This window comes from Phalacrocorax aristotelis, chromosome 1 (assembly GCF_949628215.1).
Source record: "Phalacrocorax aristotelis chromosome 1, bGulAri2.1, whole genome shotgun sequence".
Taxonomy (NCBI): domain Eukaryota; kingdom Metazoa; phylum Chordata; class Aves; order Suliformes; family Phalacrocoracidae; genus Phalacrocorax; species Phalacrocorax aristotelis.
Window position 1 is genome coordinate 5,705,613 of NC_134276.1, and position 27,466 is coordinate 5,733,078.

Consider the following 27,466-nt stretch of genomic DNA (forward strand, 5'->3'; position numbering starts at 1 on the left):
ATCAAATATTTTAGGTACCTTCAAGGTTTTAGTGACTTTACGGCACTGCAAACAGGCCATGCTCAGCCTTTCCTATTTTTCCTCTGTTTTTCCCCTTTCTTTTTGTTGAAGTCATCCTTCTGTGTGGCTCAGCTTTGCAGAAAAACTCTTCTCCCTGCCCTAGTCTGAAAGACTGTCAGTTTTGTTCTGATCTAAAGAAATCTGAGCACTTCACTCAGAGACCCCTTTCATCAGCAGGTGCCAACTCTGCAGAAAGGAAATGCTACAGAAAACCTTCAAAAATCCAGGATGCATATTTGTGTAAGAAGTCGCAGCCAAAGACAATATGACATATTTCCCCTTATCTTGTTGACGTGGAGGGACTTGTGTATGTAATTCCCAGACATGTTAATTCTGTTCCTAAATACCAGCTTGTAATGACTGGACCATACCCCAACACCTTTTTAAAGGACTTGGTTTACTTTGGTACTTTGAAAGGCCTAATTAAGTTGTCATAAGTTTGAAAAAAAAAAAGGGGGGGGAAGGAAGGGAGAAAGACAGAGAGTGCTTAAAATATTTTTTTTTAAACATATTGGAGATCAGAAAAGTATTATTACTTCACCTTTGAAAATTTCCCTCAAGGCAGCCAGAAGCCATGCAAACTTCATGGGACTGGGTTGTGTTATGGATTGACCCAAACTCACCAAAAGGGAAGCAATTATTTCAGCTAAATCTGGCTCTGTGCTTTAGCTTAACCTGAGCTTCTCGATTTTATGTCCAGACCAGGTGGAGCTGGATGCTTTTTGACAGAGAGTATTATGAGGTTTGTCATTGGTTCAAAGCCAAAACCCAAAGTTAACAGGTGTTCACCTACATGACTCAAAGGCAAACCACATTCTTGCTTTGTCACAATGAAGATAAATTCCCAAATTTTACAGCACTGGAGTGGTAAATCTCAGACCTTTGCTTTTGTGAAACACAAAACAGAGACAGAGACAGCAACAGAACTGGCGCTTTCCTGCTTGGCTAGGCACATCTGCTGTGTTTTTCAACGGAAAATGTGGTCTTTGACTCCTAATTCACTCCAGCAACAGCTTCCACTCTCAGTGAGGGGCACTGGGTGGCAAAGGGCTTCTCTAAAGGGGAGCAATGGGGACAACTGTCCCATGTTTTGCTCTGCACATAGGGCTCTGCTCCCACCACTGCTGAACAAGAGCATTAATTTTCCACGTGAGCCTTTGCAGGGGTACAGGAGGCCAGCAGGGCGGAGGGAGGAGGCAGTGACTTAGGGACTGGGAATGATAATCCACTAAACTGGATAAATCTGGGTTGTATGACATGAGTAAGACGGGTGCTACAGTGCTGACAGATCCCAGAAACATTGTGTCAAAATCCCTGTTGTAGTGTGACCAAGAGGAAGTTCTTCACATGGCATTAGTGAAACCAACAAGCGCTATTTTACTCGGTTGACCCAAAATATGCTATAGTAAAGATAATGTGGAGAAGCAAAGCTTCCTGTCATGACTTGTAAAACTCAGACAAATAATGTCATATGAAACTTGAGCAAGTTTAGTGATAATTTGAACTGACCTAAACTTTCTAAACTTCTCTTTTTTTGTGTGTGTGCGCTTTGTTTTCAGAGAAATTGCATGCAAGTTAATGAAACCAATATCAAGGACTATGAAAAAAGCCCCTCTACAGATGCAACTAATTTTAAAAGTCATCAGTGTAACAGGCAGAAAACAAAATGGAGACACAGATTCTTTTTACGTATCAAACATCCCTGGAACTGTGTGTCCCTGCAACTGCTTAGGAAACAGCTCCAAGCCTAGAGCAGGAAATTAGTCAGCGTACTTGGCTAAAACTGGCCCACATGTTTTGCCAAAAATATTATTGAAAAGATTAATTTTTGGGCTATTTAAATTCTTTCTGAATTAATGAAATTTTTTATGAATAGATATAGAAGATAAAAAGGTAGCCATTTCAGAAACACTTACTTTATATTGGAACTAAAACCAAAATGAAATAGAAAAGTTATATTAATTTTAAAAGAAAGCAAACAGACTTTTAAGAAGGGTCCAAAATAGCCTCAAAACCCACAGTGCAAATGGTCGATCTGATATGAAATTGCTGAGGTTTTTTTTGTTCATCAAAACAACCAACCACTCCCCAAACCTCAGTGAAGAACATTGTAACAGGATTCCCTGAAACAATCTCTTAACAAAGAAGACAAAATGTTACTGACAACTCTTTAACGAAAGCTCTTATGTGACCAACTGTGTCATGGACATCCATGGAGAGAAGTTCTGCTATTAAGACATGTTATCTTGTGTCTATTAAAACACTAACATAGACAAAGCATTCATATTCCCCTTAGGAAAGTCAGAATTTTTGCAGAGGTCAGAAAATGTTAATTTGTCCAAATAAAAATGTTCTGTAAGGATGTGTCTATGTCTGCACAAGTAGCTTCGCTCCAAGTTTAACTCCCCTAACTGCCTAAGTGCTCCAGCGATCACCTGCAAAAATCTACTGCAGGGTAAACTCAAGTTGTGTTGGTTCACTCCTTGTCTGAAATGTACCAGCAGGGTCCCACACTGGCAGGAAATGCTATTTAAGAGCATTTTTCCTGGGCTTCCAATCGGAGACATGCTCAGAAAGATGGGAGCATGGGGAGGAATTGCTATTTAACAGCCATTTCACTGTGTTCACCTGTTAGTAGTAGATCGGCATAGTCCAACATCAGAGGGGAATCAGAGGGTGCTATTTAAAAGCATTTTTACTCCCTGCCTGGGGAAACATAGAAATAGCCATTGCTGATCCATCTCTAAAAGGTGGGTGGAGTGAAAGTGCTTTTAAATAGCATAATTTCACAGCAACTAAATCCATGCTCTGCACCGGCATTTCAGATTAACTTTTATAAGAAAGTGTTGGTGTAAAAGGCTTTCTACATTTTTGACCTCTCCTGCATTTTAAAATCATTGGATAGAATCTGTGTTTGAAATTTACTGCGACGTATAGTTATATATAGCTGTACAGACGCATACTGGGATACACAGTTGTAGATGTGATGGGGAACAGTTAGGTCTAGCATATTAACTCTTGCCTGTACACTTTAATGCATGATAAAAACAAGGATTAGGCATAGATTTGTTTTCCATCGTGTACTGATTGTGGTCATGCGGAGTGTGTGTGTAACTCCTAGCACTGACATCTTGCTTTCCTGCACTCATAGGCAGCACTTGGTGCAGGAGTCAGGGTCGAGGGATCATTGTTCAAAGAAAGATAAAATTACTTACTTATGGGAATGCCTCAGCATTTTGGAAGCCTTGACATTGTCTAGGCAGACCTAGTTTTAAATTGTTTATCAGTGGATTCAGCCATGTGCTCCTTGGTGGTTGGCTATGTGAAAAAGTTTTCTTTCTCCATGTATATACCATATTGTTCCAACTGTATTTCAAAGAGTTAGCTGAAGCAAAATAGTCCTCTCAATGTGCACATAGTTGTCTGGGACTATATACCTTTTTTTTTTTTCATGTTAAATGTAAAGATGGTGTAAAACAACAGTGTAAGTAGTTAGAAAAATATTGTACCTTTTCACAGCTGTTGAAAGACTCTGTAAGAAAGATCTTATTAAATATATTTTTAAATAATAAAAGCATCCTGGGCTGTGAGCTAGGACAGTGTAAGGCAGGAAGGCTGACAGACTAGCTTACATGGATGCCTCTTCTGAGAGATTTCTGGGGCTCAGAGGCCAGTGTGGCAGAAACAGTGGGAGACTGTGCCTTCAGGACTGTGAGCAGTTCCAGAGAGAGAAGAGGTGGACAGAAGGACACTAAATCCCAGCCCTACCCAGCCTGTATACACCTCACCACAACCTCGATATGGAAATAAATAACCTTGATATGGAATATAAAATGTTCCCAACTGTAATCCTATTTGAAGCAAATTCATATCTTTCCTTGTCTTCATTACACTGAAACTTAAGGTAAGAAGCAATTGCAGGACTATGTCCCCTAGCGGAGCTTCGGAGAAGCCGTGAATACATAGCCCAGCCTTCAGAGGCTAAGAGCTAGCCTCAGCCTGAAGTCACAAATAAAGAAGTCTAGGAAGGATAAAACGTCAATTTCACCACAAGAAGTGTTTTTTAATTATTAATTTGTTGGGTTTTTTTCATCAATGCAAACCCACATATAATTGTGACCATACTATAGATGCCTACATGTAAATACATGCCTTATAGAAACATGGCATGCCAAGTAGACAAAAATAGCATCCTATTACCACTGGAGATCTGCACATCCCCTGCTTTGTGCGAATATTGTTTGTGTATATGACGTGCATAAACTTGCACTGTTACTTTTATATTAAAAAAAAACACATAAGATGACAAAAAGAAAAATAAATTACAAAGACATAATTTTAGTAACTTCTTGACAAGCACTTAATGTCTTCCAGTCAAGCAAGAACAGAAAATATGTTAGTTGCTTTTTAAACTATTATTCCAATAAAAAGTAATTATAGTGATTAATTGCATAATGATTACTGTAATCACAGCCTATTCTTAGTTGATTAAGAAAGACAGAAGCAGCTCACAGAAAGCTTTCCACTAAAACTATCTGTGTTTATTTTATTTGCCCTTTGTTAATTTTCTTATCAAAATACATGAATGGTGATATTTCAGACAACCTTGTCTGTTGCTTTGAGAGTCGTCCACTGTCCATTGATAAAAACTCCCTTTAAGAGACTGGCAAATGTGTTAAGTGCTATTATGGAGCAAGAAATCCATTGACCTCAGCCATTGTTGGGTGTTTTGGTTGCAATTACATTTTTTGCCTGCTTTTTGAGTACTTCTGCAGCACTAGAAGATTTTGAAAGAATTTGCGTGTACTTTTAAATACATGGAATTTTTAGCATAATGCATACATTGAGACGGTGTATTAACACTTTGAAGAGATGATAGTGGGGTGACAGATGTGGGATTTTATTTTGGGGGGGTGGAAATCTTGGATGCATCAGCTGGGAGAAACCTTCACATTTCTATCAGCTCGCATGGAGTTGTCGTGAGTGATGCCATTTAAGACTCTGATCTGTCATGTTGTTCTTCCTCACAGTCCATTGGGACACTGTTTTTTGTTAATCTGATGTGTAATGAGATCAAATACTACTATGACAGTCAGCATCACAGAACTCTAAATAGAGAGGCTGAGTGATCGACAGAGATCTCAAAATATTATCTACTTTTGACTTTTATTGGGAAATTGGAAGAAGAAAGCAGCTAATAGGCAACACAGTTGCTTTAGTTAAAACTTTTCAAGTGCAAGGAGACTCAATACCAAAAATCCCATCCATGAGCTTGATGTTGCCACAGTCTATGTTAATTGTATGTGAGATTTTTTGAGCATGGAAGTGCAGGATGGGGATGTGCTCCAAGATAAAGCAGATGGGGCGTCTGAAGACACCCTTGTGACAAGTATCTTTAAAAGGCTGGAGAGGAAAAACAGAGAAAGACCTATGATAACAGAGGACCACTGTCTAGAAGGGAGTCAGCTCATTCCTCGGTGTGGTTTAACAACATGAACTTGACTCTGTGAAATCCCTGCTGAGCTGAGGGTGCCGCTCAGATGTAGCAACAGCAACACAGCAAGATCCTTTGTGAACCTGTCTGAAGATATTCCCCCAAGATCATACAAGTCTGTAACAACCACAAAGTGAACTCATCTCTCCCAAATCTCATCCCAGCCCTTCAGTCAACAGTGTCAGATACTCTTATCCATGATGATGCATTTCAAGACAAGCTATCGGACCTTCACCAATTTTTGGTATGCTGACTAGTCAGGAATCCTAAAATCCGTGCAGATAGATGTCAGTGCACACGAAAGCTGTTACAAAGGGAAAACACATTCTTCTGTGTAATTCCTCCACCTGGTGGCCAGGTCAGGGATTTGGCTACCCCAGGTAATGGACACAGAGCAGGCCAGTTCCCAGCTCAGTCACACTCGCTCTTCTTGCTTATGGTGCTAGTTGCAATTAGGCTGGGCAACAATTTAAAGACCAAAAGGTTATTACTTCACCTGGGGACCAGACCTTTTGGTTTCTGGAACTGAACAGGTAGCCTCCAATTGTCCAGTCATGTGTTTTACTGATACAGAATATCATCATTTTCCAGAAATACTTTACCTACTTTTTTCCCTGCCCTCCCCTGAAAATAATTGCTTTCTTCATAAGTGAAACCATTTGCAAAAAGGGATTTGTTGTGAAAAATGCCACATTTCAATTTTAAAGAACATATATCATGGTTTGCAATTGTCAAAATGTCCTGTTTTGACATTTGTAAATGAAAATAAAAGAAACTTTGAAAGGTCACTGTCAAAGCAAAATGCTTACAAATTTTTAGTGAGTTCCTAACTTGATTTCTTCAACAGGATTCTTTTTTATTGTTTTGTTTTGGTTTTTTTTTAATCTTTTTTCTTTTTTTCTCTCCTCCTTATTTCCCACATATTCAGTACTGGAACATCTGTGAGGCAAAGGCATATTTAGAGACCCTGTAGACCTTTAAAATGTACCAGGACACATAACTGCTTTCGTAACTAATGAGAGCAAGGAGCTTCGTTACATCCTACATCTCTAAACCATGAAAGTACTTGCAAAATGGAAGGTCTGCTTCCCACCTGGCACTCATGCGTATATTCCATCACACTATTTTATGGCCCTCTTGAGTTAAAAGACATGCAATTATCACAACTGCTTGTTATTATAAATTCATACACACATCAGAGGTGCATTTCTCTCTGTCTCACTCTTTTTCCTTCAGCTGTAGCTTTTCAGTTTGTTCTCTATTACTTACGATTCCTCTAAATATATCCTTTGCAGCGAGGATATATTGAACCTGTCAAGTTTATTTAAAGAAAAGTTAACCTGGGGAAAAATCAGGAGTATGTTTCCTGGCCAGGGATGGTAAGGTATTCAAGACAAGGCCTTGCTCCACTTAGCAGACTACAAATCCTCCAGATGTCGAGGGAAGCACAGAAAAGCAGATGATAAATGGCAAGTGAGAAACTGTACATTGATAAATGAGACTGCAAAGGAAGAATACATCTCCAGCAAATCCTTCATTGTTGCCTGCAACTCTGTTGAATTGCAGAGTGCTATTTATATAATCAAACCTGCCAGTAATCAGTCAACGGGAGGCATGGTCCTACATTTGTATGGCTCCAGAAAGTGAAAGGAAATTGTAACAGAGAGCAGGGAAAATAACCAGGTTGTTCCCATCCCCCAGCAGATGCATACGTTCCTTGCCAACCCTGGACTGAGTGTCCTTTAGGGAAGGGACAGGAACGATAAACCCTGAGATGACAACAACCAAGGGGAAGGTGTTCTGAGGACTCTAGTGCCAGCCACCTGTTGCTGTATAAAATGTTATTTAAGAAAGGAGTCAAAGACTTTCCCTACTCCATAACTGTATGATAGTTGTTATTACTTGGTGTGTGGTGTGTTGAAGGAGGTGTTCATGTCATAGACGAGCTAAAGACAGATGGCAAAAATTGGGTTATCTTTCAGACTAAGCCAACATCCCCCAGTGGGCCTTTTCTATTAATCAGTTAATCACATTCGAGTGTTTAAGGGGAAGAGGCAGTCAGCAGTGAGCTATACCGTGGCTTAAAGAAAATAAATAACTGGAATTTGTGTGGGTTTTTTGGAGGACATCCGTCCTTTGGAGCCAAAATCTCAGGAGAAGCAGATATTCAGGATTTGGACTGCATGATCCCTTTAAATGGCCCAGAAGGACAACCTGAACACAAATTAGTAACTTCAGCTTCTTACTCAGAGACAGAAATCTGATCTCAACTCCCTCCACTTAAACATAGTTACTTTGAGTGTAACTTTCGTCATTGTGATTTTTGACTGATAGATTGATGCAACCCCTACAACAGACAAGTTACGGAGGTACAGAATTACTTTGTACTGGTGTACCTTACATTCTTTGTAAGGGATTGTGTCATTTTGGTACAGGCACATTTATACCAATATAAGAATATCCTCACTTGCATGACTGAAGGGCTTCAGCTATATGGGATGGTTAAAGCAGTTTGATCAGGATACATAGACAGCTTTATCCTATTGTTTATAGGTATCTCTGCCCACAGCCACTCAGTACTGAATGAATCCAACATAGAGGCTCCTGGACCTTGCTGATACCTGTATGGGGACCACATAAGAATCTCAGGTGCTACAGGACAAAGACAAAAATATTAGTCAACATGAAACCATAAAACCCAAGTGAGTGGAAAGGTTTCAATGAGCTCCATTGCCACTGCTGAACAGCTGGATAGGAATTAAAAAGGAACAAAAACCAGACATCTCTCCATCTGCGCATATTCACAAGTCATACCCATATTATATAGATATATGAGACATGCTTCATAATACACCTTGAGGACTTAAAAACTGAATGGTATGGTTCCTTGTTTGTAATCTAGCTGCTGAAAGAACCACAACTTGCCATACAGAATGTTCATTCCTTCTTTTATAATTCAATTTTAAATACCTTCAGGAAGTTCGAACTCACACGTGATATGCAAATTACAGGTACTCTGAAACATCACATGGATTTACATTGTAATTGTTCCATTACTGATGACAATGGAAGTTGCATGTCCACGAGTACTTATTCTTATTAAGCAGGATCTCTGCAAAACAGGTTGATATTGCCTTGCTTTTGCAGCAGTTATTACAATGTGAATGGAAGAATCACAACCCCCCAGCCATACTGCAAGATATTGAAAAGTATCCTGGACATAGTGATATTTCTCAGAGATTTATTGTTACGAAAAACAAAAACAACCCACAACACAACAAAAACCCCACCTCATCTATTCATGACTTCATGACTACAATTACAAACACAATAGTAAATATTAAAATACTACTGATATGGTTCATGTGATGAAAATTCGTACTTAATAGCAGTAAAGCTATGGAAAATAGTGATGGGGAAATAATTACATCTAATGTAGGTCTAACTAGTTCTGACAATGCTGTCTACATTATTCTGGGACAAAATGATTCATGGAATGGGTTTTTTTTTCTTTCTCTCTTTGCTCTTTTTTCCACCATTTTCCTCCCCTTCCTTCCCTTCAGTGAACATAAGAGTGTTTGAGAATATTACAGATGGACTAAAAATAGGCAATATATTTTGCATCCATTCTGGGTGCAGAATCTCCAACCAAGGTATCAGTCAAAAATTAGATCAAAAAATCCAGCAAAGATACACATTTGATTTAACAGATCAAGGGAGAAGATTTTTTACCTTAGTATCAGCAATATGCATACTCAAGAGAAAGTAAAATCAAAGATACAGTAGTTCAGAACGTCTTGTTATAATTTGATAAACTTGAAGCTAGATTTTATTTTTAATGTGTGTGAAACTCAATAGAAGACTTCCATTGTGTTCACCTGATATTTGTATTCACAACATTTCTATTGGAGTGTCAGGTGAAATAAATAAAGCCTAGATATTTTGGTTTCTGTATTCAGGTGCAATGGGATGATGAGTTTGACCTTTGGAGAATGACCCCTGAACCACTCTGAATGATGACTCAAAGATTGAGTCCCTTGCGGTCCCAGTCAATTCCTTCGATTCTGTGTGTCTTGAACAGTTATAGATAATATTGTACATAAAATGAAAACATTATTTTCATAGAATCATAGAATAGAATCATTTAGGTTGGAAAAGACCCTTAAGATCATTGAGTCGAACTGTAAATTTAACACTACCAAGTCCACCACTAGACAATGTCCCTAAGCGTCATGTCCACACACCTTTTAAATACTTCCCAGGATAGTGACATAAACACTTCCCTGGGCAGCCTGTTCCAATCCTTGACAACCCTTTCAGTAAAGAAAGTTTTAGTAATATCCAGTCTAAACATCCCCTGCACAACTTGAGGCCATTTACTCTCATCCTATACTTGTTACTTGGGAGAAGAGACTGACCCCCACCTCACTACGGCCCCTTTCAGGTAGTTGTAGAGAGCAATAAGGTCTCCCCTTTATTCTAACCCAGCCCAGCTCCCTCAGCCGCCCCCCAGCACACTTGTGCTCCAGACCCTGCCCCAGCCCCGCTGCCCTTCTCTGGACACGCTCCAGCCCCTCCAGGGCCTTCTTGTCCCGAGGGGGCCCAAACCTGAGCCCAGCACTCGAGGTGGGGCCTCCCCAGTGCCGAGCACAGGGGCCCCATCCCTGCCCGGCTCCTGCTGGCCACACCAGGGCTGACACAAGCCCGGGGGCTGGTGGCCTCCTTGGCCACCCAGGCACTGCTGGCTCATGCCCAGCCGGCTGTCAGCCAGCACCCCCAGGGCCTTCTCCGCCGGGCACTTCCCAGCCCCTCTGCCCCAGGCCTGGGGCGATGCCTGGGGTTGGTGTGACCCAAGGGCAGGACCCGGCACTTGGCCTTGTTAAACCTCACACAACTGGCCTCGGCCCATGGATCCAGCCTGTCCAGGTCCCTCTGCAGAGCCTTCCTGCCCTCGAGCAGATCGACACTCCTGCCCAACTTGGTGTAATCTGCAAATTTACTGAGGGTGCACTTGATCCCCTCATCCAGATCGTTGATAAAGATATTAAACAAAAATAGCCCCAAAACTAAGCCCCAGGGAACACCACTTGTGACTGGCCACCAATTGAGTTTAACTCCATTCACTGCAACTCTTTGAGGCTGGCCATCCAGCCAGTTTTTTACCCAGAGACGTGTATGCCCATCCAAGTTATAAACAGCCAGTTTTTCTAGAAGAATGCTGTGGAAAAATAGTGTTGAAGGCTTTAACTAAAGCCTAGGTAGACAACATCCTCAGCCTTTCCCTTATCCACTAAGTGGGTCACATTAACATAGAAGGAGATCGGGTTAGTCAAGCAAAATATTTATTTTAAAAATTCATTTTAAATCAGGCAGCTCCAGTATTTTTTTACATTGGTGTTTTTTTGAGGTTTTAGAACAGCACCACAACCACAATGCCTTGGGATGGTCATCCCCTCCTACTGTTAGTGTCTACTTTGTAATCCACTGATACAGATACATACAAGAGATTGTGACCCACGATGAATGGTTTAGAAAACATTTAACCTTGGAAGAGGCTTACAGAAAGCCTGAATCTGACCAAACCTTCTAATTTAGGAAGAGCTACCCTGAGAGACACAGGAACACAGAGGTGATGCTATCCAGGTTGAAAATATAAAATAAATGTGTCTGTGTGTATGTGCATGTTTGTATGCAAATATATCTGTGTTTCTACTCTCTCATTAGCTGTTCTTTTGATTTTAAAAAAAAAGTTTATAATTAGAAAGTATAAATCCTTAGCTAGGTAAACTATAATCACATGCTAGCAACTTCTGGCAGACTTCTGTAACTCAGTTAATAAGGCTTAGATATTTTATATATGTTGTGGGTTGACCCTGGCTGGATGCCAGCTGCCCACCAAAGCCGCCCTATCACTCCCCCTCCTCAGCAGGACAGGGGAGAGAATATGTAACAAAAGGCTTCTGGGTTGAGATAAGGACAGGGAGAGATCACTCACCAGTCACCATCATGGGCAAAACAGACTCAACTTGGGGAAATGAGTTTAATTTATTACCTATAAAAATCAGAGAAGGATAATGCGAAATAAAAAACAAAGCTTAAAATGCATTACACCACTAACCTCCATGGGCTGCAGGGGCACAGCCTGCCTCACCACGGTCTTCACCATGGGCTGCAGGGGAACCTCTGCTCCAGCACCTGGAGCACCCCCTCACCCTCCTTCACTGACCTTGGTGTCTGCAGGGTTGTTCCTCTCACATGTCCTCACTCTTCTTTTCTGCTAGTTGTGCAGGGTTTTTTTTCCCCTTAAATAAGTTATCCCAGAGGTACTACCACTGTTGCTGATGGGTTTGACCTTGGGCAGCAGCAGGTCTGTCTTGGAGCTGGCTGACATGAGGGAAGCTTCTAGCATCTTCTCATAGAAACCACCCCTGTAGCTGCCCCACTACCAAAACCTCACTATGCAAACCCAATAGAATGCATTTTTGCTGGATTCACTTTTGACCATCATCATACCTGTAAGGAAAACCCTTACTTCTCTCATGGCTTAAATAAAGCTCCTGCTCACAGAAAAGGAAAGTAACTTCCCCAGTTTGTGATGTAGAACAGGGTTTCCCTGGGATATTTGTGCTCTGAATACACAATTCTACTCTACGTATTTTCACTTCTTTATAAATTATCAATGGCATTTCCTGGGGGGTTTCCGTTGTACTGTAACATCAGGCGTTCTTTTGGCCGCTTTTTTTTTCTTTCTTTTGGAGAGCGGGGTCCCCACAGGATATGATCCTCAATAGCTAATCTGAATAAGTGAGAAAAGAAGTGAAAATACAATTTCCCAGAGCACCTGCAAGAACGCACGATTTTTTTAAAAATATCCATGTGGTTCCCAATATCTACTATTTATTTTTGCCTTAGTTAGTGGCAACTCATTACAAATAAATGTGATGATAAGACATATTAGTCTGAATAGAAGAGGCCTTTCAGAGTCACTCCTGTTTCTCACTGCATTTGTTTGTGTTTATGTAAGCAAAAAATGGCATGCATTATCTTTTTATGAGTGCAGTGATTTATTCTGTTTTGTTGTCAGACCTTTGGGAATGCATTCTATAAACTTTATTGAGACAAGATATCTAGAGGCGTTTGCATATTTGTGAGCTCAGCACAATATTACTTTTTAATGCACTTTTGACTTTGCATGGAGAAAATGGAGTAAGAAAATGTAAACCAGCAATATTTCAGGTGGCTTTGTTTTTATTACCTGCTTTTTGTTTCCTGAGGTTAAAAACAAATAAAGACTCGATCATTTAAATGTAATAAACACTCGGATCTAGTAGTTTAACTTCTGACTATTTTTGTGGTTAAAAATCCAAATTACTAACTGAAACTTCCATTCAGAAAGCTATTAAGGATACTGCTAACTCAAGCACATATTTAAGTATGAAGTTAAACTGGCATGTTTTTTGAATTGGGCTCTATGACACATGTCTGTTTTCAATAAAAACCTTGTACTTTCTTTGTTGTGAGTTTAATTCTCTATGTTCTACCTGGAATTTACTAAAATTGCCATCTGCAGTACTGTGCTCAGTTGTGCACAAGTAATAATATAGAGAAGCAACTCCAGCAGTAGGCTATGAAGATGGCCCAGGGCTGGAGCATGTGTGGGGTAGAAGCAGAGGCTGAAAGACTTGTTTTGAACAGCCTTGAAAAGAAAAAAAATGAAGGGAGATCTTTTTGTGGTCTTCAGCTACCTAATGGGAGGGTTTAGAGGAGGTATATTCAGGTTCTTCTCAAAAGGATGCAGGAGTACAAGGGGAAGATGCGACAAGGGGAAGGCTAGTTATAAGGCAAAATCTTTTCACTGGGAGGGTAGGCAAACGCTGGGAAAAGTGCCCAAAGAAGCTGTGGGTTCTCAGTGCCTGGGAATAAGGTCTGTAGCAATCTGATCTAGTTGACCCTGATCTGATCAGAAGGTTGGACTGCATGACTTCCAAAGATCCCTTATAACCTGAATTACTTTAAGAGTCTGTGACTACATGCATTTCTATTGACTTTCAGTGGCATGTAATTTCCCCTGTGCTTTTGACAGTTTCAGCCTTAAATACTGGCTAGAAATTTCATAAAATCAACGTAAATTCATGTATTGATTACACCAAGGTTGAGGTAATCTATCATATCCCCTTAACTGATGGAATATTAAAAGTCTTTTTTAAAGTAGATCTTAAGTTACGTGTACTCATTTTATTTTAGATACTTTATTTACATGAGTGGTTTATCACTGTCAGAAGAACAGCCCTGGACTGTCAGGTTTAGATACTGAGCATAATTAAACATGTATTTGTTTTATTTCCATTCTTTGCGCTTCAGTCTGTGCTGACATCTCAGAAACCTCCAAGGATGTCAAGGGTTTAAATAAGGGAAGAATTTGCCCTTTCTGGTGTCTTTCAAAGGACATTGTTGGGAAATGACTGTGGAGTCAAACTCCCACTGGCTTCCATCTTTCTCTTTCCCTTCAGCTCATTTCTCTGTCATGATTTGTGCCTTTTCTTCCTTGAACTGTCCCTTAGTAAGTTAGAAATTATGATCACTCTTAAAAAAAAAAAAAAAAGAAAAAAGATCAGATTAGAGACTGTTTACTGAAAACACCCTTCTATCATACAGAAACACTTGTGATAGAATCTGGAGAATGAAAAGTTACAGCTATCATTTCCATTCCTTCTGGAAAGATTTCTGACTTGTTACATTTTCCTTCCCTGATGAATCACTTGATGTTGAAATAACATCTTTGCTGACAACTTGGGTAAGTGACACAAAGCATCCTCTGTTCCCCATGGTGTAGAGGTTCCTCTGAAGAATTCCTAAAGAAATAAAGGTTTATTTTCTTTGTTTTCTGTTATAAAAGAGCATAAAGACTTTCCTGCTCTCTCCCTGGCAAAGAAGGGATTTATTTGGCTGCACTGACACCCTCCTCTTTCCTCAATCTACCAAAAAGGTTTGACTTAACCAATGGGTGTTCCTGTAGTTGTGGTATTGCACCATGTTGCAACACAAGCTGTGCACCTGTTGTAAATTTGTGTCATTATGCACACTGAGGAACTTAAAAATAAAAACTGGAAAATTAAATGATCAGTTTTCCCATTTGAGCCTTAATTCAGCACTGCACTAAAATGTGTACATCATCATTATTCAAGAAAACATGCAAAGAACGTGCTGATGGATGTGCTTAGGTGTTATGTTGAATTAGGGACTTAATTACAAAAGACAAGCAGTAGAGCTGAACAGCTCATGTTTGGAGAATTGTGTCCCCATGGACCTCAAATGTTAATGACAAGTATACACTGACATCATAGGGGGGATAAAAAAAAACAAATCAAACCAAAACAAAACAAAAAGAAAAAGATAAATTGATTTTGAGGAAACTACAATATATGTTGTAACTTTGTAAATTATCATAATCCCTAGAAGGGTTCAGACTTTGCTATGAATATTAAAATCCCTGGATTTTGTTGAGGGTTGAAACACATATGAGGGAAGCAATAACATGCTGGAGCTTGTTGCCAGAGGAGATTGTGCAGACAGAGTATCAGGAGGTTCAAAAGGGATTAGAGAAATTAGGCAGACAAATTAGACGAGATAAATTAGATATTAAATGAGCAAAGTCAATACTACACTATTGAGTGACTGACAAAACAAATAAAAAAGCCTTAGTCCAGAGGGATTTTGATGAACTGTAAGGTTGAGTGAAAAGAAACTTCATGGAGATTGACAAGGAGAAGAACAAAGTCCTGCACATGAGCAGAAGAAAGCCATTTATCATTACAGCTGGTAACCAACAGGTTGGATAAAAGTTCTGCTGCAAAGGACCTGGGCGTAGCGGGCAGATCCTGAGTTTAGGAGAGGCCAGGAGCACTCTCTCTGTGAATAAGGCATGCTCCGTGTTTATATACAGTAGGAGGAGCATGGACAGAAGGCTGAAAATTGGTATTACTATCCTCACTAGTGTAGCTGAAGTTACACCTGGATCAGTATTCAGCCTTGGATCCCTCAAATTCAAGAAGCACGTGGAGTACACAAGCCTGGAGTACACAAAGTAGAGAGTTCAGGGGAGTAGGGATGTTCAGTGTGGCTTAGATAGGTGAAAGGAGTTTAATGACACCCTGCAATTACTTCAAGAGAAGTTACAAAGATGGTGGAGTCCAATTATTAGTAGTGGCAGATGGTAAAACAAAAGGGAATGGACACAAGCTGTGGCTTGTGGGGTACAGATATATACAGATATACAGATATCAGCAAGACCTTTTTCACTGAGAGGGCTGCACAACACTGGAACAGGAGGAAGGGAGGTTGTGGAATCCCCGTCCTTGGAAGTTTTCTAGCTGTTGTTAAACAGCACTGCTAACCTAATCTAGCTTTAGCAACATTCATGCTCTGAGCGTCTCGGTCTCTGCCATCCAGTGTTTCTATTTTTCTATGACATGGACAACAGGAAGGGTTAAACAAGTACAAAAGTGAATATGGAGTTATGTACCCTCTAACTTCCCTAATGCAATAACTGTGGAAAAAGTCATCTGCGTATGAGACTTGCATGCCCTCCCTAAGCAGCCTTTTCCACTGCTACGCTCCAAGAAAGAATAAGTGTTGGAAATATTGGTAGGCCATTTATTTTGTTTTAAGAAGCCGATTAAGAGGTGGTGCCTCCCTCTCCCCACACCACCTCTTCCAAGCATAATGCATACTTCTGGTCAACTATGTATACATGGTTTGGTATTGCATGAAGAAAGCCATTTTCAACATATTCTGCTAAGGTTCACTTTGTCCTCACAACATGTAAAGCAAAGTGAAATCCATTACATTTGCCAAAAGAAACATTCAGCTCAAGTCTAATAACATCATATAGGAAAAGATGTCATCATACCATGGACCTCGTCCTTGTCTACTGATGTGTCCCCTTACAGTGCAGTGATGCATTATATGTAGCAAAAAAACAGCTTATTACTAGAAAATAATAGCCTCTCAAGCAAAGCATGAAGAAAAGGTATTTGTGAAGGACTTTGAGGAAGTCAAGATATGGAGGCCTACTGAAAATATATATCATACATACATCCATACAACCCTACATACAACCGTCTATACTATTTCAACCATCAGAAGAAAAGATCTCTGTAATGTGTTTTTTGCCTCCTCTCTACAGAGGGTCCAGAATAAGTCTAAGAAGGACAAAGCTCATGGATAGAAATATTTTTTTTTTGTTTTAGTTTGTTTTTAGACAAAGTAACATAGCTGGAAAATCAAAATTGTTCAGGGTTACAAACTTCTTCAAGGCTCTGTATCCGCACTGTCAGACATGTGTCTTTATGTCATCATCCCAGATGCAACCTACCAGAGCAACCATAAAAGAATTAAGATTTTCGCTTTGACTCTAGAGATGGTGGCAGAAGTCTCGGAAAACTCAGTAGTCTTTGCAAATGTTGGGTTTCCTCTATATATTTGGTTTTCAGTAGACATATCTTTTCTAACCATTAATCTCCTCCTCTCTCCCCTTGAATCATCATCATGGACCCTTCTTGCTGATCTGACACTCCATGCAAGAGCAGTGCATCAGTACAAGATGGGATAGAGCTTTATCTACTGTTTACATGATAAAAATAATTCTATTCCACAAGTAAATCACCATTACAATGGAGGTTCAATTCACTTATCAAGCAACGCTGGCCCAGTGTTGCAGGTATAACGCTATCAGCGTGATTGCCTAGGGAGTATAAATGCATTAACAACTAATAGGATTATTGACCTCATGTCACAGAAATGAAATAATTTCAATTTTGCAATTCTGCTCTAATTGCCATAATTAAGAACACCTTCCCTCCTTCCTTGACTTTCACAGGGAGCAGATGTATGTACTGAAGAGAAAGATGTGTATATAATTGCTTCATAAAGCTGGATGGGTACCACTAAGAACAGAGCAAGTTGGCAACTGGTACATACGCTATATTTCTGAGACTATTTCATGTGCAGTAAGTAGTTCATTTTTTCATATAAGAAAGCAAGTTTAAGAGTTTCTCTGCCTGCTTTGTCTGTAGTAATATTACCTCTGCCCTCACACCAGTGCTTACTACCCTCTTCTGTTGCACTGACAAAAATACCTGTGGATCCCACGAGGTAATACGGGCCAGAGAAAGGATTGATGCAATAAACCCTGCTATTTTTATACTTTTGTTCTTCTTTTCAACTTCACTCATTTCTGTTTCACTTGCTAGACCTGTTTCAGGAGGTTTAAAAACATTGTTAAAATGAGAAAATGAATATGAAAATATAAAAATAATACTAAGAATCTGACATATTTGTTGTAAACTATAAATGCATCTCTGTTTTTTGCCATGTTGGCTTGGATCAAGGTGATTTTTTCTGGCTTGCTTGAGTTTTAGGGTTAGAACAAATGTATGGAGGTCTTCATATGTATTTTATACGTGTAAGAAAACATATTTATTTGTTTCTTCCTTGGTTGCTGAACAAAAATTCCAGATGTTCATCATGAGTCATCTTCCAATGTACTTATTAAGATTTTTTTTACGGCCAGCTTCACAGCTGACTTCAGAATTTACCCCTGAGTTATACCACAGGCTGACTTTGGCTTGGAGCTGCCCAGCAGGGCCTGTGAAAAAGATTATTTTAATGAGCAGACTTTTTAACTCAAGGATGCTGTTCCATGCAAGACACTGGAAAGAGCTGATACTTTTTTCAGCTTGTTTTTCCATGCAACTAATGGATTTATTTAGTCATAAAAATTCTGAGCAAATCAGAAACTTCACAGCCATGAAAGGAAGGTAGGTTTACAGGGGTGGTCCCCCAGTTCTGAAAGAAATGGGCAAGGGAAGGGAGAGTTTGTCCATTTGAAAGAAAAGGGCAAGGGAAGAGGGAACCGGATCAAAAGAAGTTCCTTTCCTCCATTTTGGAAGTCATAAAATCATAGAATTTCAGACTCATAGAATGATTCCGTTAGCCTAGAGTAGTCCTACAATGAGCACTTTACTTGAGATCTCCTTCAACCTCAATCAGGAGGTGAGTCTCATTTTATGACTACTGTCACCCACTGGCTGTTTCCAGTGCCCAAAACCCACAAGTGGTCTATTCAGATGCCAAAGAGTATCAGGGAAGAAACCTAGACACCTGCTGTGGGGCTGATATGGACATAAAATCCCATCTAACTCTAAATAACCAGATCATTTCTCGTGTTTTAACAAGGAGAAGAAGGTATACTTGAATCGGAGGGATGGCTGTAAGAGACGAAATAAGAAAGCTGTTTTCCTTCTTTTCTGATTTTCCTTTATTTTAATGGTCTTATTTATATGGGCCAGGTAACATAACCTGGTGGAAGCAGCACCTCTGCACAGGGCCCCAGTAATGTAGGTGAAGCCAATCCTGTAACAGTTTACCAAATCTCAAAGGTGATGAATGGGGGATGATTTATTAAGTCGCTCAGTCTGTGCCCCATTACTCCAGGGTTAGTTCCAACGACGTTCCTGTGTGCTTCATGGATTAATACAGTTCACTGAAGTTTATTCATGAAAGAGACAGCAGGCTCAGCATTTTCTCCAAGTAAAGTGTGTGAAAAACCCTGCATAACAGAATTCAGATTTTATTTGGCAGGAAGGGGACCCAAGAGGGCTAATTCACTAACCTTTACAGCACACCTTTCCTTTAACACAAGTGACAGAAATGAGATACTTAATGAAACTCTTGCTCCATGTTGGAAAATGGCAAAATTTTTAATGATGCAAAAAGGGCCAATTTTAATCACAACTGCATGTCCCCAACCAGCACAAAGGATACAACAAATATTGATTTAAAAAGTTTTAGAAATGTATACTTAATTTTTGGAGCAGGAAAGGTTGAAAAAATAAAAAAACCCTGAAACTAAAAATAAGTATATTTTCTGGGTGTGTGCTGATACAGCAGAATTTTGAGGTAAAAGTTTATAGTTTGCTGTTTATAGGAACCTAAAGCTTCCTTCAGTGTGAAAGGTGTCAAACAAACAGCCAAAATCATAGTCCTGAATGTTTATCCTCACATTGGAGGTTCTTGAGGGAATGCAACTGATGATTGAAAAGATCTTTTAAAAAATTTTATATTTAAAGGAGTTTTCTGAGAGTAGAATAATGAAATAATGAAAATAAAAGTCTGCTTCTGTTTGTGGAATTATTTTTAAAGCATGTAAACATTCCAGGGTCTGCTACACTGAACATAAAACTGTTAGAGGACAAACACTGGATTATTGTGTAAAATGAGCTGGTAAGACACACCAGATAAGAACAAGTGGGAAACACATTAAAACCATAAAAAAGAAATCCCCTTTTTATCTAATTTCTTTCCTTCTAGTACTTAATGAAAGAAAGAATATTTCCTTCAGATTAGCAAACCAAAGGGATTTCAAAAGCATCTGGATCAGTATTGTTTCAGGTGCGTGGTGTGAATAAATGTGAAGGTTAGGCTTAGGATACCTCTAAGTACTGGTTTATGTTTCTAATTCTGGTTTTCTTTGATTGGGAATCATAAAACAATCAAAATAATAATGAGGACTTATTCCTTAACTAGTAATTTCTGAAGTGTTGCATTGCTTTACAAAGTATTCTAATGTCATAAAGGGATGGGGAAAAAAATGAAACTTGGGATTCATTCTCCTTTCCTAATCTTCTTGAACTCTCAAATCTTAGCCTTACGGGTGTTTGGAGAGATGACACTTCTGATTGTCAATCTTCCTTGTTCATCAAGTGGGAGCAACATTTTTATTGTCTCCAGAGCCTTCCTCTACGTGCTCTTATACAATGAAAAAGCAATTATATTTTCATGCCTGGTGACATGTAGCACTCTCTATACAGCAGCCATGTCATCTAACTTTGGTGTGTAAAGAACAGTATGACCAGATCACAGAACAGAGTATGTCTTCAGCAGGTATCCTTCAAATTTATCTTGTGAAGGAGCCACTTGACACCAAAGTAAGGTCATTCACTGCAGAAACCAAGAATTTTCTACATGTTCGTAGTGTTACTTATTCTAAATAATGTATCCTTTATAATACCATTATTCTCATTAGCTATAATATTAACTACTGAGTATGTGCTCTGTGCTGCTGTTAGGGACCAATCAAGAATACTTAGCACAACACATAGCTCAAGTCAGACAGGCATAAGGTAGAAAATTTTTCAAAAGGATGGAAATTTTGGAAATCCAGAGATGGAAAGCACCTATTGACATCACAGCTGCTGCATTTCATCTCAGTTTCTTCATTCTTGCCAGTAAGAATGTTGCCCATTTATCCCCCAAAGAACAGAAAACATCATGGGTAAGGGGAGTTAAAAGTGAATTCTTGCACTTCTTGCAAGCAAGACTGAGTGAGCATGGGAGCTGATGAGTGTGGAAAGTACAGAGAGTTGCCCCAAACGTGTTACTTCGTCGTCTCGCACAGTGTATGCCTTAGTTCAGTACACAGCCAGACACTGTGCTGGGGAATGTCCCGGGACAAGGGAGCTAGGACAAGGGAGCTTACCGTACTCCTTCAGCTTACTTTTTCCCATTCCCTTTCATCCTGTTTTTATTACTCTGCTTTCCACCTCCAATAGGTTTGAAAGGACTCTGAGCAAATAAGATCACCAAGAAGGCAGAGAGATGTCTTGAATTTCTCAGGGTTGCATATAGGAACCTAAACTCCAGGAGAAGTCCTGCATCCCTCCTTGAGGCCAGCTGGCTTTGTGGCACTCGATCACAGGTCAAATGTGAGACACTCCATAACATCCCTCGGTGATTTTTAGTGCAATGTCACTAGAAGCAAAGATTACCAAAATATCACAGCGTGCAGCAGGAGCAGCGATCACCAAAATGTGTGGATTTCTTGTTTTACACGGCAGTGTGCCTGGGCCATCTCAGCCTATTCAAGGGATGTTGTCTACAGTTTGGAATGCTAAATAGGAGGAAAACTAAATAACATGTTCTGTTTCAGACACCCATGTTTAGTGTAGCATGGAATAGTATTTTTTGTTCCGTGTGTTGACACCTATTTGACATACGGAGATTTGATATGTATATATATATTTGCTGCAAAAGATAGTGGAATAAATATGACTGAAAGAAATATACAAACCAATTTCCTCTTAAAATAGTTCTGTCTAGGTGGGATTTTGCATCTTCAATATATCTTTTTGGTATCTTTTGGATTAATAACTCAGTTGTAGGACTAGTAAATCTGCAGCTTTAAAGAATGGATTTTCTTGTTCTTTTCCATGCTGAAAGGAACATAATGGAGGAAGTAATGTAAGAAACAATCTTTGTTTCAATCATGGACTTACACTGAGAAAACACAAAACGTTTGATGGTTATGAGTACTAGCATTTCTTGTTTGGGCATTAAGTATTCTTATCCTGTCAATCTTATGGAAATGAAAAAGGTGTGGAATAGGTGTTGGAAATTAAAGCCATTTCATATAATTATTAAAAGTGTCACTCCAGTCTGAAAAGGGTGTAGCATTAAATGGGCTTTGTTTGATATTAATCAAACTTTCCTACCTGAAATACCTCCGAAATTTAATGACTCTGGTCTCAGTCAAGACCAGCTGTCATTCAAACTCAGTCTATGGGTATATGGACTATGGGCCTTTTTTTTTTTTACTGTATGATTACTGTACACAGAGCCAGAGGAAATTTCACAGAAATAATATGTAATTATATGAGATGAAAGATAGAATGAAACCGTTGGAGAGAATAAAGGGTTATCATTCGATATCTCATATGTTCTGTGTCATGGCAGTGTTTTCTGCATTTGAAAGAAGAATGATTTGCTAGGAGTTACATTCTTCATTTGCTAAAGCAGTATCGTACTCGTGCTGCACATGTCATGTAGCCGAGGCTCAGCAGAAGGAGAAAGCAAAAAGGAGCAAAAGTCTCAATGGCAGAATCTCTTCTATGATGCTTTAATAGGATGTGGCATAGAAGTCACTGCAAAAGATCAGTGTCCTTTATAAAAATCAAGCATCTAAAAATGTGAAGAAGTTGTTATAAATAATCAGATTTTCACTGAGGTTAACTTTTCACAGGAAGGAAAATGCTAAATAATGCAAGTGAAGGGAATTTTGCTGATTTTTGTCCTCTGAGAATCACAAAGAAACAAATTATGGAAATGGGGTTAGCTATACATACCACAGAGAATTTTTCCTCCTTTTTCTGATTTTTCCCATCACAGTGAAACTGAGCAAAAATCTGCCAATTTTCTTTAGTTCCCCTGAACGAAAGTAAGTATAAGGGGCAAGATCAAACAAAAACAATATAGATCTGAGTTGCCTTTTCCTGTAGGAGGAGAGAGAAACTTTTTTTCTACCTACTGATCTAAAACCAACCTGGCACTCCTGGGGTGGGAGTGTGCAAATGAGTCATCTCATGCCATAGAAATGGAGCACATACAAATGAAGCAAATCTTCAGCTAAAAGAACAAGTGTGGGCTTTGTCCTTCAATTACAGAGGTAAAGCTGATGGATCGCGTGCTGTTTCTTTGCAGTTCTCCATTTCAGAGTTCATATCCTTTTACCCAGCTCTGTGCTTTCTAAAATTATTTTCATGCATCAAATTGTTGTCCTTGGTCAGTAAGTCGCTCAGGGACAACTGGGGCTGTAGCATCTACATTAGCGCCACTCCCTACAGTATACAAGTTCTGGCTCGCAGGATGCAGAAGTAACCAGTCCCCCTCCTGCCATATTCACAGCATGGCTTGAATTTTTACATTAAAGTTCCATTCATAAAATTAATTAAAGTTATAACTCTAGCACAGGAAATTGAGGATGTTAATAAAAGAGCTGGCTGGAAGAATTCCATGCAAATAGTTTTCTCTCTTTCAGTGCTATTCAGAGAAAACCAGTTCAATATTATTTTATGTGAAATGATGTCAGCTTGGACAAAATTGTATTGTATGGTATTGTACAGAAAGTAAAACACTTTGAAAATGTTATAACATGACTTTTTGTTTTCTTGGAACTAAGAATTTCATCATTTTGAAACATTTTTGTTTCAAGATGAATATTATGTAACAAACAAAGAAATATTAAAATGATAAAATATCTAAATGAAATTATAAAGCTACAATAAAGCTATAGAGGGAATTTTACTCTCATTTCAGCTGAAAGCATTTTGACATCCTAACATTTTTCTAGTGGGCAGAAAACTGTTCTTTGGCCACGTCTAGTTGCCTCTCACCAAGCTATTAAAATTTAACTCACCATTTTAACTTGACTTCATGAACGTATGGGCAATGCAGTATACCCTGATTATATTAGACTTGTTAGTAGGATTCCCTGTCCTGGAAGTTTATCCTCCTATTGACCTTTTCTTCATAGCTTTCCAGTCACCTTCTCACTTGCTCCCCTTATCTTTCTATCGCTGCTTCTCTGCCCTGTTTCCTGGCTGTCTTTTTAACCCCATTGTTCCTTTTGTGTTCCATTTTGAGAATGTCTTTCCCAAATAAGTGCAGAATTAATGCAGTAGTTTCCAAACCATTTTTCCATATATATGCCATGTAATATTCCATATTTTCTATTAATCTTTTGCCTGCTCCTATGTTTAGGTGGTAGGCAATTTAGGGCATGACTGTAAATCATTCTGTCTTACAGTGGCCAAGGCAGTAGAGGTGTATATATGTCTGGTCGCTCCAGAAGTTACTCTGTACTACAAGTTATAATAAAGAATGCAACTCTTTACACCATTTTATCATAGAATCATAGAGGTTGGAAAAGACCTCTAAGATCATCAAGTCCAACCGTCAACCCAACACCACCCTGCCTTCTAAAAAGCATTCATTCATTTCACTCCGACTTGTTTCAGTTTCAGCTGCAGTAATCTGATGTTGATTTTTTAAAACAAATTTTCTATATATGAGAAACCTTTTCTTCATTTTAGAATTATAATTCTCATTCTGAAAATAAGGATAACTTTTTTTGGTAAGGGAAGTGCTTTGGAAAGGTATACATTGATGGTAAACAGTAGGACAACTGTAAAAAGCTGGAGTTTTAATGTCTGTATTTAATGTTTTCTTTTTTAATTGTATTAGTCTTTTATGTCTCCTCCAGTTTTCCATCCTAACATTCCTCCAAACTCTGGAGCAACTTTGCAGACTGACTATCCCAAGAGATGCATTGTCATAATGGGATTAACAGCCTTTCCCCTCTGTTAACACCAGTTCAAATGCAGTTAAGGTCAGTAATGACAGAATGTGGTGGTTGTTTTCTGATAGCTTTGGACTAGATGAAATGAGCCAGTGGTCCCAAGGCAGTTCCTGTCGGTTGAGTGGGTACATAAATACAGTGAACATCACTGCTGCCAGTCTCAGGAGACAGAAGTATGAATGGGCTAACATGAAGAATTACTTATTCCTTCACTCTCTTGAGACAGCTCTCCAGGTGTGGGGCAAGGCATGGAGAAGAGACAGAGCCATGCCTCTTGTCCCCTTGTGCTTAAACTCCTATGTGGAGGAGTTCAATTTTTGATCCTACAGATATGACAAACATTTTACAAGGAAAGGACATCAGAAGGAAAATAACAGGTAAACTATGCCATGAAGTGTCACTTCATTTTTGTGGTTAAAAAAGCCATACCTTTGTAGATTGCTGAATTGTGGGTGTACGCATGGAAATTCGAGACAAGTCCTAGCCAAAAAGTTCAACCATGGGATTGAAATTCCAAAAGATTAACAAGTGTTTGGATCTCTGAATATGGGTTGAGTTTAATCCTGGCAGAAATTAAATATGCTTTTAAAAAAACCCCATACCCAACAACTATAACAAGGCTGCTTGACGATCAGAACATGGGATAAATACTTATCTAGGAGAGTTTCTCAAATTACCATCAGAAGATCATGGCAAAACAACAATCTAGAAAAAAAATGTGATTTCCCTTTGGACAACAACCTTGATTTTTCATTCTCCTTTAATCACAGTCCACTTTACATATACAGAATATACACCTGGACTGGGGACAGGAATATTTCCATCAGTCATAATTCTCTGACTAGTTTGAGACATCGGAATGTAAAACTGAGGGTTACAACTGCTACAGAGGTACCACCACAATAAAAATATTTGTCTTATTTAGCCAAGTTATGTAGTTTGGTTAGGTTAGTCGGTCCTACCCAAAGAGAATTAATAGATAAGGTGATAAAACACAAAATGTCTTGTCTGATCTGTCCAATGCAAGGTAATTGCTTTTCTTAACAAAGGAAGTGCAATAGACCTAATTGAGGCTTCAGTGATGTAGAATCATAGAATCACGGAATGGTTTGGGTTGGAAGGGACCTTCAGAGGCCATCTAGCCCAACCCCCCTGCAGTTAGCAGGGACATCTTCAGCTAGATCAGGTTGCTCAGAGCCCCATCCAGCCTGACCTGGAATGTTTCCAGGGGTGGGAAATATCCACAATCTTGTAGCTGTTCTTCTCTGATTTTTCTCTGTTTATTAAATGAAGCATCTCTATTCTGATTATGGCCTTAGTATTGCTGCCTACGTAAGACAGCAGTGACAGATCCACAACTGAAGGCATTGAGAGGTGGGAGAGAGACACGTGCTGGCTACCAATTTTGGCGCCTCTTTCCACCACCTGCTTGGCTATTGCCTGGTGCCTGCAATCCTCTCAGGTGTGGGGCTCAGCCCTTGGCCAACAATCACTGTCAATGCTACTGATCCACCAGTAACTCGCCTACTCATGTTCCCAAAGCAGCCAAGAGGCTCAGGCAGGTAGAACAGAACCAGACCTCAAGCATCATGAGCAAAGCAGTTGGTAGTTAGAAGCTAGTAGTGGACGAGGGCCTCCTGAGTGTTCACTCCTCCATGCCACCTCTCCACTACTGCAAAATACTGTCCAACCTGACCTGGAATGTTTCTAGGAATGGGCATCTGCCAACTCTCTGGGCAAATGTACTTCATAAACTGTCATATCTGTAATTCATGTAGAAATTGGAAAAAATTAGGATTGGCAAAACATTTTTAAATATAAGCAAAGGGCCTGATAAGCAGAATATGGTACAGAAAATAGGAAAGAGTCTAAAGAATTGATATGGATAAAGGTCTTATGAAAGCTTTGTTAATGATCTTGGCATCAGAGGTTAAACGTGAGTTCATAGAATTTACTGATGACGCAAGACTGGACAGCACTGCAGCAACAAAATCTAAGTATCATGAGAGAATTATTAGATTAAAGGAGGAAAATATAGAAATGAAAAGAAATTTAGGATGTCAATTATTCAGTAATATGTAATCAAAAATTCTCAAATACGTTAGAAGCTTGTTGCTTAGAAATGTCATGGGAAGAAGACTTTAGTCCAGCATAGGACGCCTGAAAGACGTCACTCTAAGGCCATCAAGAAGAAAGCAAACTGAAACCATAGTGCATTGAGAAACACATTTTCAGTAGAAATCAAAAAGTAAATTCAGCGAAAATAGAATGGTTTAAGAAATAGAACAGGTCATTTTACTACAGGAGACTGAAATACTTGTCTCATTTTGTCAGGCTAAGTTTGAGTAGGGAATATGATTTCTTTTTGTAAGGGCATCATGAGTGAAAATAATTAGCTGAAGAGTAAGGTTGGCTAAAGAATAAAAGTAAAAATTTCACAAAGTTGGGTGAGTTCAGTTCTTTTTATTCTTTTTTTTTTTAATTTAATCCACTTAGATTTCTACACTGATTTGGCAATACATACAGAAAGGACACTACTAAGTGTAAGTTTTAAGACTAACACTGCAGCATATATAAATTCTGTTGCTAATTTTGCCTCTGAACTGCATATTCATCACTTTTTAAGGTTCTCTTTATTTCCCACCATCTAGATACCACTTAATTAAAACATCTAATTTAAAGAGATTCCTAGTTTACTAATATTTTATGCATATAATTAC